Here is a 13,922-nt window from a genome sequence, read left to right as displayed (position 1 = left end):
ATGTGTTTCTCTTGCAGGGTGAAAAAAAAAAAAGGGTTTACAACATCTTTAACATTTTAGTCAGGTTTTATTTCTGTCTGTGACCCCATTAAGGACCTTTTTCCTCATTTATTGGTCCTGTGACACCAAGACAACCAGTGGTTGTCAACAGAAAAGCAAAGACATGATAAAAATATTATGATGTTTGTAGCCAGTCATATCTGATTTTCCTGGCTGCAAATATCATACACATGCATTTGCAAAACATACTGGGCAATCTAATGTGCACGAGTCTGTTTTTCATGCTATGTGCTTTATTCTTAAATGCCTTTTTGATATATATATTTTTTTCGCAGATAATTTCTGTTCTCTAGCCATTCTATACAGATGCCAGGATAGTATTATGTGGTGGTATGGATATTCTCTGCTGTTATATTATATAAGTCTGGAACTAAGGCCCCTTTCACACTTATGTGACTTACCGCGATTTTGACGCGATTTTGAAAGCAATGGCTATGGCTCAAAACGCAATCAAATCGTGGCAAAGTAGTGCAGGAACTACTTTGAAGTCGGTGCGATTTCAAAACGCACTGATATGAATGGGGCTCATTAAAAATAATGGAAAACGACTTGTCGTGCGATTTTTGCCGTCCAAAATCACGGGACAAGTCGCACAAGTGTGAAAGGGGCCTTACTTGTACACTTCCAATAATATTGGTTGAGGCCCCAGTAAATGTTTTTTTTAGTATTTTCTTACTTGTTTATAATCTATATGAAGTAATAAAAATAAAAGAGATGTTTTAAATGTATTGAGCCTGTCGTCCCAGATCAGTGAGTACTTAATTATTTATTTAGCTTCCAGTGTGACAGAATTGACGAACGTAATGTGATTTTTTTTTTTTCACACATAAATGTCAGCACACATGCAAACATTTTCCTGTCAGTGGAAATAAGCATGATTTATCAGTAGTTCATAAATAATTTTTAGGGCTTTCATTTACCGGTGACATGTACAGATCGGTGGCTGATGGCTCACCGTGATTGACGCAAAAGACCTTGTTGGATGCTGTGATTGACGTGGATTCTGCTCTGAGGCCATTGATAAACTTTTAAAAGACCTGAAAGTATGAGTTTGTAATTTTTGTAATTTATATTTAATAAAGGGCATTTTAACCCCTTCATGACAGAAAAAAACCTCAACGCCCAAATGCAGTTTTCCAACTTTGTCATATGTTAGTAAATTTGTACATATCATTACAACTACTTAGTTGTGTGAGTAGTTTTACCAACTTTGTCATGTGTTAGTAAATTTGTACATAATAAATATACTTAGTTGTATCCAGGTAAATTATATCTTGTGTGTTTTTTTTTTTTTTTTAGGATAAATTGGGTTTATTTGGTGGTACATTTTGATGGAGATCGCCTGTTTTTTTCCTTTTTTTGCCAAAGGAAAAACATGCCCAAAATAGTGAAAAAAAAATAAAAATAATTTTTTACATTTTGCTGCATAATACTTGCCATTTCCATGACCCATCACCCCCAAAAAAATAAAAATAAAATAATATATATATATCTGTTCTCCCACTCCTATCATGACCACGCATGTGTATAATTACAGAATGTACACATGTGAAATAACAGATTTCGTCTCCAAATACAGAAAGGTTTCTTCATCGTAAGAGCTGAGAAAATGTGTAACAGTGTTAATTTTGGCAGCAAATTTCAATTTAGTTTTAGTCTTAGTCTTAGGACTAAAATGGCATTTTAGTTTTAGTCCCATTTTAGTCTTCTGCAAGTGTTTTAGTTTTAGTCGTATTTAGTCGACTAAAACTCCAGTACATTTTAGTCGACTAAAACATCTTACATTCTAGTCGACTAAAACGTCCTACATTTTAGTCGACTAAAACTCATTTTAGTCATCTAAATGGTCATGGTCAGGTCAGAGAGGAGGCCTGTAATGCTGCTGCCTACAGTCAGTGCAGTGAGTGCACACAGTGCTTCTCAGAGTGCTAGATGGGGGTCTCAGGTTTAAGGGTGGTCTCTGGTCTGACTCTGAACTGAAGTTGTTGAACAGGATGGGCCGAGCGAGCCTCAGTGGCCTATATGCACGCACACAGTCCTGGATGGATGGCGGAATCGGATGCCAGTGGTGACTGGTGAGTGGTCTGAGGGGACTCAGGGAGGCAGTAATAGCTGGCCTGGCTGTTAACTCACAGTGGGTGCTCTGCTATGGATGTGGTGGTGGCCGGGTGCCAGTGCTGTGTGATGAGTCGGGCCTGGCGCGTCTGGCTGTAGTGCTGCAGCTGCAGTGCTCTGGTGAGGTCAGGTGACTGGTCTCCAGTCAACTCTCTTGTAGTAGTCCACTGCTCGCGTTGGACGTCACGGGGCACGCCACGCCAGACGCCACACAGGCGGAGCTCCATGAAAACCGGAAGTTGGGTAAACGTCCCTGCCTCACATTCGTTACCAAAAACGGATTTGATTTTCGTCATAGTTGTCGTCATTTGACGAAAATGTGCTATACTTTGCGTCTCGTTTTCGTCAGTTGAAAAATGCCGGTGACAAAAGCGGTGACGAAAACGTTTTCGTTGACGAAATTAACACTGCTGTAAACTCCATTGGCTGTAATGTCATTGCACATATTACCTGAATATATTACCAACATTAAATATTAGGAAAAAATATAATAAAAGCCTTTATCTTAATTGTTTAGTTTTCAGCAGCTTAATAGATGCTCCTTACTTATGCGTATGCGGTGGTGCAATACATGTTTAAACTCTAATGTGCCATTATTACATGCTCTGGATGGAATTGTGTTGCCGATATAGAAATGGCCAGCAGAGGAGTGTTAATTTTGATGATGTAAATTTTTTATTTAATTTTAGTTATAGTCTTATGACTAAAATGCCATTTTAGTTTTAGTCGTATTTTAGTCATCTGAATTGTTTTAGTCGTATTTTAGTCGACTAAAATTGTGTTAATTTAGTCGACGAAAAAGTTTTTTAGTCGGTTTTAGTCAACAAAATTAACACTGATGTGGAATAGACTCCCTCCAGAGGTGGTTCTGGCTAGCTCACCAGATTGCTTTAAAAAAGGCCTGGATTCTTTCATAATATAAGTGGGTACTAGTATTTATAGGTAAAGTTGATCCAGGGAATATCAGATTGCCTCTCGGGGGATCAGGAAGGAATTTTTTCCCCTACTGTAGCAAATTGGATCATGCTTTGCTGTGGTTTTTTCGCCTTCCTCTGGATCAACTGTGGGTATAGGATTGTTTATATGGGATTGTATGGTAGAGTTTTCAATACTGTTTTTTTTTTTTTTTTTAAATGGTTGTGCCAGATGGACTGACTAACTATGTAACTATAATTATTTGTTGTCTGTACCTGTAGCAGGGCCAAGAAACAATAGAAACAAGTGTGCATTTTCTTTTCTTTTTCATCCTACCTAAAACATATATATATATATATATATATATATATATATATATATATATATATATATATATATATATATATGGGAATTTATTAAATCCCTATCAACACTTTTTCTTTCACTATGGCCCTTTAAAATGGCCTGTGTCACATTCAAAAATCTCTGTCGCCCATTTTAGTAGCTTTACCAATACGTGGGGCAGATTCAGGTAGTTCCTAATAGCTCCATATTTTTAACATCCAAGCATAATTACCTCCAGTTCTTAGAGTAACAAAACTGAAGGTTATTGGGACCAACTGTAAGTTGGCATATGGAGACAGGCTGAGTGTCTGTTCCTGATTTCTTTTCGATTTGTGATCTGTCCAAATGAACTGGTCACAAATTGAACAGAGGAATATCCATTCCAACATTTCAATCAGTGTAGCATGCAAGAAAGACAAAAGAGAGAAAGAAAATATAATTAATTTATTCACGTTTTAGAAATTTACATGAGTGCTAAACAGGATTGTATAATTGTATTAACCAACCCATGTTACATTTTTGAAACTACAACCTACAATGGTGTGTGCCCCTAGTTATTTTTGAGCAAAATTAGGCGAATTTCTCCTGCTAAAAACTTGACCAGATGAAGACAGGAAGTATTCAGCCATTTGATCTCTGATCTGTAGTGCATATGTTGGAGTTCTAATCAACGTCCACTGGGCTTGTTCCAAGCTATGGTGAAAGCTCTTTTCAAAGTCTCAGCCAGTTTTTGGCCCACGCAATTGTTGGCACATAGGGTTCCTTCACAACATTGACTGCTTTCACTAGTGATCGACCGATATCGGTTTTTCGTTGCCAATACCGATATTTTGGCCAATGCATATCAGTATCGGCCGATATTTTTGTACATTTAAAAAAAAAATTTTTTTTTTTTTTTTTTTTTTTGACAGGTACGTTTGTGGAGGGATCTGGGGGTCTAAAAGACCCCAAGCCCCTCCTCTGCACTTAAAAGCATTCAAAACGCCAAGTTTGACTGTTTTGAATGCTGTCATTTTTTTAATCTGGTGCCAGACAGTACCTGGAAGTGATGTCACTCATGACATCACTTCCGGGTTTTTGCATGGAGACCCAATCAGAGCCAAATACGGCTTTAAATGGGTCTTCGGCGGCCGTGCAGGCTGGTTGTATGGGTCTCCCATCCCAGGGGCGTCCCCTCCCGCTCCTTGTAATGAAAGCTGAGCGGCTTCTCAGCTGCAACGGTTGTCATTACAAGACCGCGGACCGTCGGCTATGGACGCCGGTACTGGGGTGATGCCTCTAGCTGCAGGCATCACTCCGGTACATGCACTTAACCAAAATATCGGCAATATCGGTAACCTCCAGGGCCGATTCCGATATATCGGCAAAAAAGCATATCGGCCCTTGATATATCAGCTTTGCCGATAATCGGTCAATCCCTAGCTTTCACTACATTCTCCTGTATAGATGAATGTAGGATTCTCTATTTATTAGGGAGAATGTCAAAAGTGTATTTTCCCATCCTGTGGGCAGTTTGTAGTTAAAATTGCGTTTATCCTGACTCAGAATAGGGGCACATTAGATGTTAACTTATTCTCCAAAGACCTCATTCGCTGCGATAACAAATGGATACACTGGCTCATTTGTCTATAGTCAAGGTTTATCTTGTATTAACGTAGAAAACACATAAAGCGAATCAATGAAGGGGGCTTGCTGTACAGAAAAATATAGTAATATATATCTTAAAAACCACCAAACCAAAACAACACTAGAGTGATTTTAGATGCAACTTGAATCACACAGAATCGATTGCATGGCAAGGGATATCACATTATTTTCAATGGCTCCCATTCACATCAATGCCACTCATTGCAGTGTCATTTTGGAAAAGGTTCCTGTGCTACCTTGGTGCGATTTGGCCCCATGAAATATGCAAACCACATCCAAAATGCAACCAAAGTCGCAGTACATAATGCTACTGAAAATCAAGTCAAAATGGCATTACACTAGTGTGAACTGAGCCTTACTGAAACCTGTTTAATTCTTTTTATTGTAATATAAATAGAAGAAAAATTTCCGCGCTAGATGTGACCGAAAACCAAATGATTAAGAACAATAGTGAGCAGCTGGCACAAAATCAACTAACAGTGATTCAAAAAATACAATAAAAACCAAAAAGTGCAGCGCTGAAATCAGTATACAATTATATAGCTGAAAAGCTCATATTGTTTTCTTTATATGAGCTTTTCAGCTATATAATTGTATACTAATTCTTTTTATTATAGCTTCTCCTTAGTTATAAATCAGACTTTCCTTATTGCATTCATACCTTAAATGCTACATGTATAACAAGTTAGGGTTAACAAGTGCAGATTCTACCTAGGGTGTGTTATTTCCTTGTTAGCTGACAAAAGGTTGAACAAACACCACAATAGAGGCTGCTTTATGTGTTATTAGCATAACTTCTGTGACAAATAAATTTTCTACATTTGACCTATAATGCAAAATAAAACAAAAAGTATATTCTTTGTTTTTGATGCAATCTGATATACACTATATTGTCAAAAGTATTGGGAAACATCAACTTTAATGGCATCCCAGTCTTAGTCCAAAGGATTCAATATTGAATTGGCCCACCCTTCACAGCTAGAACAGCTTCAACTCTTCTGGGAAGGCTGTTCACAAGGTTTAGGAAGCGTGTCTATGGAAGTGTTTGACCATTCTTTCAGAAGCACAATTTTGAGGTCAGGCACTGATGTTGGACGAGAAGGCCTTGCTCGCAGTCTCCACTCAAATTCATCCCAAAGGTGTTCTATCGCAGTAAGGTCAGGGCTCTGTGCAGGCCAGTCAAGTTCCTCCATCCCAAACTCGCTCATCCATGTCTTTATGGACATTGCTTTTTGCACTGGTCCAAAACATTTGGTGGAGGGGGGGATTAGTGTGAGGTTGTCTTTCAGGGGTTGGGCTTGGCCCCTTAGTTCCATTGAAGGGAACCTTAAGACCTCAGCATACCAAGACATTTTGGACAATTTCATGCTCCCAACTTTGTGGGAACAGTTTGGGGATGGCACCTTCCTGTTCCAACAGGACTGAGCACCAGTGTACAAAGCTAGGTCCATAAAGACATAAATGAGCAAGTTTGGGGTGAAGGAACTTGACTGGCCTGCACAGTCGTGACCTCAACCTGATAGAACAGTGGTCCTCAACCCTGGCCTACAGGGCCCACTAACAGGCCAGGTTTGCAAGATAACTGAAATACATCCCAGGTGATATCATTTGCTGCTCAGTGATTGCAGTACTCTAGTCTGCATCTCCCCAAGGTAATACTTAAAATCTGGCCTGTTAGTGGGCCCTGAGGACCGGAGTTGAGGACCACTGCCATAGAACACTGTAGAGAGGCGACCCTGGGTCACTGTGTGTGTGTGTTAGCAATCTACGCCTGGTTTTGTTAAAGACAGGGCTGCTGATTGCACACCTGTGGGCTGGGTTCATATTATTCCCAGGGTTAGCACTCAGGGGATCAGTTGGAGACAGCTGCACCCGGGCAGACAGGAGGTCTGGCCCAGGAGTCAGGAGGACTCCCACCATCTCTAAGAGAGAGAGGCTGCAGTTGGCAGCAAGAACATACAGGTCTGCAGGAGGCAGATGTAGTCTGCGACAGCGCAGCATGAAGCTGGTCCCAGTAAACTACATATGAGCTTGACCAAAGAGTATTTATGTTGGTCTGAGGATCAGATCTAAGGCCTAGGTGTGAGGCCTGAAGTAGCCAGGTAGCAAGTGAGTAAGCCAGGAGGCTGAATGGACAATATACAGTAATGGTGGAACCCCCTGCGATGGAAATTGCTGTTGTCTTGTGAATTTTCCATTCTTTTAAATAAAAGTGGGCTGCCATGCCCTTGAACATGCAGTATGGAATAGCACTACTTTCTGAAATTGCATTCACTATTTGAGTTAAATCGGCCCGAATCGTTACAACACCTTTGGGATGAATTAGAGCGGAGGCTGCGAGCCAGGTCTTCCCGTCCAACATCAGTGCCTGACTTCACAAATACGCTTCTAGAAGAATGGTCAAACATTCCCAAAGACACTCCTAAACCTTGTGGACAGCGTTCCCAGATAAGTTGAAGCTGTTATAGCTGCAAAGAGTAGGCCAACTCAATATTCTCAACTCAACCCTACGGACTAATACTGTGATGCCATTAAAATTTCATGTGCGTGTAAAGGCAGGTGTCCCAATACTTTTGACAATATAGTGTATGTCAGTGTTTGTGTATAGTATTGGTTTTAAATACGTCTAATAGGTTAAAAGAAAATACATACATCAGATTTGTTACAGTGAAGAATTTATGAAAGTCATATTCCACTGCTTTCTTTATTCCTTCAAAACCTGCCATGTTATCCAATACCTCCACAAATTTCTGAGATGGGGAAAAAAGGACACCCTTTAGCACAAAGTGTGTTGACAAAGGACACATTCCCTTCCACACCCCCAGTAATGTGGCCCCATGAAGTAGTATTAAACCCAAAAGCAAACATTTATCATAATGCGACTTTCTTAGATGTTATGGCTGCATTAGGTTTCTTTTTTTTAGGCTCTCTTTCCTTTTTTTTTATCTGATGATCTGGCCAGCAAGTCTTCTGTTTTTCAAAAGAACAAGCTGTCCTGCAAATGTAGCAGTTAGTGTTGAGACAAACCATTTACCACTGACAGGGGTGCTTACAATGATCAAATTTTGTATTATTTATGGAAAACCTTTATCCCAAAAAGGAAAATAAATGGTTTGCTGTAACAGCCTAAAAGTGTTAGCTGGAATTTGGCTTCAATTTTCTATATTTTGCATAAAATCTGCTAGTGCATCTAATACTGTCCTCTCCCCAGACTGACAATGCTGTGTAGGCATTGTAATACAGGAGGTGTGTTACACACGATCAGATTATCAGACAATCTTTCATCTGTTTTTTGTTGCATGCTGTTGCATGTTAGTCTCATGACGAAAGTGTAGAGGTTACTTTCATACGAAAATTCCCATATGGCAGAATTCAACTTCAGAAGTGATGTCATGTGTTGAATTGTTTTGTATGTATTTAGTTTCCGAGCATGCCTAGTCTTGCTCTTGCGATTTTTTTCGGACGAAAACTGTACTAATTAAACGAAAATCGGACGTTGTGTTGACGTAGGATAAAAATTTTATAGCCTGCACATCCAGTTTTTGTCGTCCCAAAATTCCTAATTGGCTGTCGAAAGCACTATACCAACGATCCGAAAATTGGGAGATCGTTCGTCGGACGAAATTTTACTTCCGATTTTCGTATGGTGTGTACGGGCCTTTTCAGATCATCAGGTGAAAACAGAAGGAAAAAGGCAAACCAAAAGAAAATGAATGCAGCCACCACATCTAAGGATTGATGAGCTATACAATACATTTTTGTTTTTTGGGTTTAATACCACCTAACTGCTCCCTGCCCGGCCTATAGACAAATGACGGCGAGGTGGGAGCTTGCTTGTTCTGAGTGGATGTCATGATGTTCCCCATAGAACACACCTCACTTAGGCCCAATAGGCCGCGATCTGTCGAAACAACGGATGACCGATCACTGTATTGGACCACTGCCGGTACCATGTGATCGCTGTGCTTATAACAGTAAAAATTACTTGTATGTAAAATAAAAAAAATAAAAATTCTGATCACCTCTCCAGAGTTACTATGGTGACACTATCACTCTGGTCACAGTATGTAAGGAAAAAAGAAGAGAATACATATATATATTTTTTTTTATATACTGTCACCAGTCAGTGTTCCTGATCACCGCCACACCAGTTATATGAAGCTGAACTGCACTGGTGACAGTATGTAAAAATGTTTTAATAATTTCTTCCTTTTTCCAAAAAATTGCAACTTCAAAAAAACTCCCAATGCCTCCTACTAAAAACCTTGGATTGCCTACTTTCCAAAAAGGGGTCATTTGGGGGGTATTTGTACTGCCCTGGCATTTTCGGGCCTCAAGAATTGAGATTACATCAGGACTAGTGTTGAGCGAACACGGACTGTATTATTCGTGTTCGTACCGAATAATTGGATTTTTTGTACCCGAACACGGACACGGACACTTTACTGTATGTTCGGGTAAAAATCCGTGTTCGGTCGTTTTATTTCCGGGTTTTGCATGCTTTGGCGCTCTTTTCATGGCGGGCTTTCAACAGCCAATCAACAATCGTTTAACTGGTGTGCCTTAAGCCATCCCAGCCATGCCTGCAAATGTCTCAGTAGCTGTGATTGGCCGTCTGAAGCATGTGACCAAGTCTTTATAAGTTCGAGGCAGCCGCAGCGGCGTCATTATGCTGCTTAGATTCAGGGACAGAGCACACATCAACGTGCTGGCTGCTGATTAGGGAAAGATAGGCAGGAAAAAACCATTTGTGTCCGGATAGAATTGAGGGACAGGTCGGAGTGTTTAGGCAGGGCGAGTTGTAGGCATTTTAGGGATAGAGTCTGCTGAATTATAGGGTCAGTGTCTTCTACAAACTACAATCGATATTGCTGTGTGGGGGGTGGGGTGAATCTGCACTCAATCCTGATCTACGATCTCTTCTCAATCCTGTTAGGGACAGAGTCTGCTGAATTTTAGGGAAACTGTGTTCTACAAACTACAATCGATATTGCTGTGTGGTGTGGGATTGGAGATAGGCAGGTGTCAGTGATCCACATCCATTTTTCTGTGTGTGAGCTGCAGTGAACACAATCTTTTTGGGCTGCAGTGAACACAATCTTTTTGGGCTGCAGTGAACACAATCTTTTTGGGCTGCAGTGAACACAATCTTTTTGGGCTGCAGTGAACACAATCTTTTTGGGGTGCAGTGAACAAAATCTTTTTGGGGTGCAGTGAACACAATCCTTTTTGGTGTGCAGTGAACACAATCTTTGTGGGGTGCAGTGAACAAAATCCTTTGTGGGGTGCAGTGAACACAATCTTTTTGGGGTGCAGTGAACAAAATCCTTTTTGGGGTGCAGTGAACAACATCCTTTTTGGGGTGCAGTGAACACAATCTTTTTGGGGTGCAGTGAACAAAATCCTTTGTGGGGTGCAGTGAACACAATCTTTTTGGGGTGCAGTGAACACAATCTTTTTGGGGTGGAGTGAACAACATCCTTTTTGGGGTGCAGTGAACAAAATCCTTTTTGGGGTGCAGTGAACAAAATCATTTTTGGGGTGCAGTGAACACAATCTTTTTGGGGTGCAGTGAACACAATCTTTGTGGGGTGCAGTGAACGCAATCTTTTTGGGGTGGAGTGAACAACATCCTTTTTGGGGTGCAGTGAACAACATCCTTTTTGGGGTGCAGTGAACACAATCTTTTTGGGGTGCAGTGAACACAATCTTTGTGGGGTACAGTGAACAGAATCTTTGTGGGGTGCAGTGAACACAATCTTTGGGGGGTACAGTGAACACAATCTTTGTGAGGTGCAGTGAACACAATCTTTGTGGGGTGCAGTGAACTCAATCTTTGTGGGGTACAGTGAACACAATCTCATACTTCTGAAGGTTTGAGGGTGCTGCCTGTTCCATACTCCCCCTACTCCTCATCTAGCCTTTTAGGGGTACAAACAATAGTAATTGGGGCCTAGTGTGGTTGTGTACGTGTGATATACATACACTTTTTTGGGATCATATTTTCTATTCCGCTATTTAATCAAAAACCTTTGGGGATCAGTTAAATTGGGGGATAGTCTGTGTTGGTACGTGTGAGAGAGATCCACCTTTCCAAGTTGTTGGGGTTCATCTCATACTTCTGAAGGTTTGAGGGTGCTGCCTGTTCCATACTCCCCCTACTCCTAGCCTTTTAGGGGTACAAACAATAGTAATTGGGGCCTAGTGTGGTTGTGTACGTGTGATATACATACACTTTTTTGGGATCATATTTTCTATTCCGCTATTTAATCAAAAACCTTTGGGGATCAGTTAAATTGGGGGATAGTCTGTGTTGGTACGTGTGAGAGAGATCCACCTTTCCAAGTTGTTGGGGTTCATCTCATACTTCTGAAGGTTTGAGGGTGCTGCCTGTTCCATACCCCCCCTACTCCTCATCTAGCCTTTTAGGGGTACAAACAATAGTAATTGGGGCCTAGTGTGGTTGTGTACGTGTGATATACATACACTTTTTTTGGATCATATTTTCTATTCCGCTATTTAATCAAAAACCTTTGGGGATCAGTTAAATTGGGGGATAGTCTGTGTCGGTACGTGTGAGAGAGATCCACCTTTCCAAGTTGTTGGGGTTCATCTCATACTTCTGAAGGTTTGAGGGTGCTGCCTGTTCCATACTCCCCCTACTCCTCATCTAGCCTTTTAGGGGTACAAACAATAGTAATTGGGGCCTAGTGTGGTTGTGTACGTGCGAGATACATACACTTTTTTTGATCATATTTCCTATTCCGCTATTCAATAAAAACCTTTGAGGATCAATTGAATTGCGGGATAGTCTGTGTCGGTACGTGTGAGAGAGATCCACCTTTCCAAGTTGTTGGGGTTCATCTCATACTTCTGAAGGTTTGAGGGTGCTGCCTGTTCCATACTCCCCCTACTCCTCATCTAGCCTTTTAGGGGTACAAACAATAGTAATTGGGGCCTAGTGTGGTTGTGTACGTGTGATATACATACACTTTTTTTGGATCATATTTTCTATTCCGCTATTTAATCAAAAACCTTTGGGGATCAGTTAAATTGGGGGATAGTCTGTGTTGGTACGTGTGAGAGAGATCCACCTTTCCAAGTTGTTGGGGTTCATCTCATACTTCTGAAGGTTTGAGGGTGCTGCCTGTTCCATACTCCCCCTACTCCTCATCTAGCCTTTTAGGGGTACAAACAATAGTAATTGGGGCCCAGTGTGGTTGTGTACGTGTGATATACATACACTTTTTTGGGATCATATTTTCTATTCCGCTATTTAATCAAAAACCTTTGGGGATCAGTTAAATTGGGGGATAGTCTGTGTCGGTACGTGTGAGAGAGATCCACCTTTCCAAGTTGTTGGGGTTCATCTCATACTTCTGAAGGTTTGAGGGTGCTGCCTGTTCCATACCCCCCCTACTCCTCATCTAGCCTTTTAGGGGTACAAACAATAGTAATTGGGGCCTAGTGTGGTTGTGTACGTGCGAGATACATACACTTTTTTTGATCATATTTCCTATTCCGCTATTCAATAAAAACCTTTGAGGATCAATTGAATTGCGGGATAGTCTGTGTCGGTACGTGTGAGAGAGATCCACCTTTCCAAGTTGTTGGGGTTCATCTCATACTTCTGAAGGTTTGAGGGTGCTGCCTGTTCCATACTCCCCCTACTCCTCATCTAGCCTTTTAGGGGTACAAACAATAGTAATTGGGGCCCAGTGTGGTTGTGTACGTGTGATATACATACACTTTTTTTGGATCATATTTTCTATTCCGCTATTTAATTTAACTGGGCCTCCATGCGAGACCTGTGTGCCTTGTTGCGCTGTTTTGAGTACTCCACCAACATGGCCAGTGGCAATGACGCCGTTCTCAGCTTAACTATCCCACTTCTATGCCTCCTTGAAAAAACAATTCGGGCGATGATGGAAGAGGATGTGGCACAGGATGAGGAGGAGGAGGAGGATGAAGAGGTAACATTTCCAAGGCTTTCAGGGCAGTCATTCGCAAGGGGCTCCGAGGGTGGGTTCCTGCACACGCAAACGCCAGGGACGCAATTGTCCAGCAGGGGCACAGTTCTGGAGGATGAGGAGGATGAGGAGGAGGAGGAGCTGGAGGAGGAGATGGAACCATGTTCACAGCAGGGTGGCACCCAGGCCAGCTCATGGCCATCACTGGTGCGTGGCTGGGGGGATACAGAGGACACGGACGATACACCTCCCACAGAGGACAGCCTTTCGTTGCCTCTGGGCAGCCTGGCACACATGAGCGATTACATGCTGCAGTGTCTCCACAACGACCGCCGAGTTGCCCACATTCTAACTTGTGCTGATTACTGGGTGGCCACGCTGCTGGATCCCCGTTACAAGGACAACGTACCGTCCTTAATTCACTCACTGGAGCGCGATCGCAAGATGCGCGAGTACAAGCGCACGCTGGTAGACGCCATGCTGCTGGCATTCCCATCTGACAGCGGGGCCACAGTGGAAGCACAAGGCAGAGGAGGAGGAGGAGGAGGTCGCCAACGCAACCAGGGCACCGCCAGCACCTCAGAAGGCAGGGTTAGCATGGCCGAAATGTGGAAAAGCTTTGTCAGCACGCCACAACAAACAGCAGCACCAGCAGCTCAGATGGAACGTCTTAGCAGGAGGCAGCATTTTACCAACATGGTGGAGCAGTATGTGTGCACACGCCTACATGTAGTGAATGACGGGTCTGCCCCCTTCAACTTCTGGGTCTCCAAATTGGGCACATGGCTTGAGCTTGCCCTTTACGCCTTGGAGGTGCTGGCGTGCCCTGCAGCCAGTGTATTATCTGAACGGGTATTTAGCACGGCTGGG

At 42.0% G+C, this 13,922-nt stretch overlaps 1 protein-coding gene across 1 annotated transcript in view; it reads left to right on the top strand.

Annotated features, from left to right (window-relative positions):
* Window positions 1-13,922, top strand: part of MFSD4A (major facilitator superfamily domain containing 4A) — a 251,529-nt gene that overhangs the window by 50,590 nt on the left and 187,017 nt on the right. The gene's annotated exons all lie outside the window — the stretch shown is intronic.

This window comes from Pelophylax lessonae, assembly GCF_965119305.1.
Source record: "Pelophylax lessonae genome assembly, chromosome: 2".
Taxonomy (NCBI): domain Eukaryota; kingdom Metazoa; phylum Chordata; class Amphibia; order Anura; family Ranidae; genus Pelophylax; species Pelophylax lessonae.
This window is presented reverse-complemented; position numbering and strand designations above follow the sequence as displayed.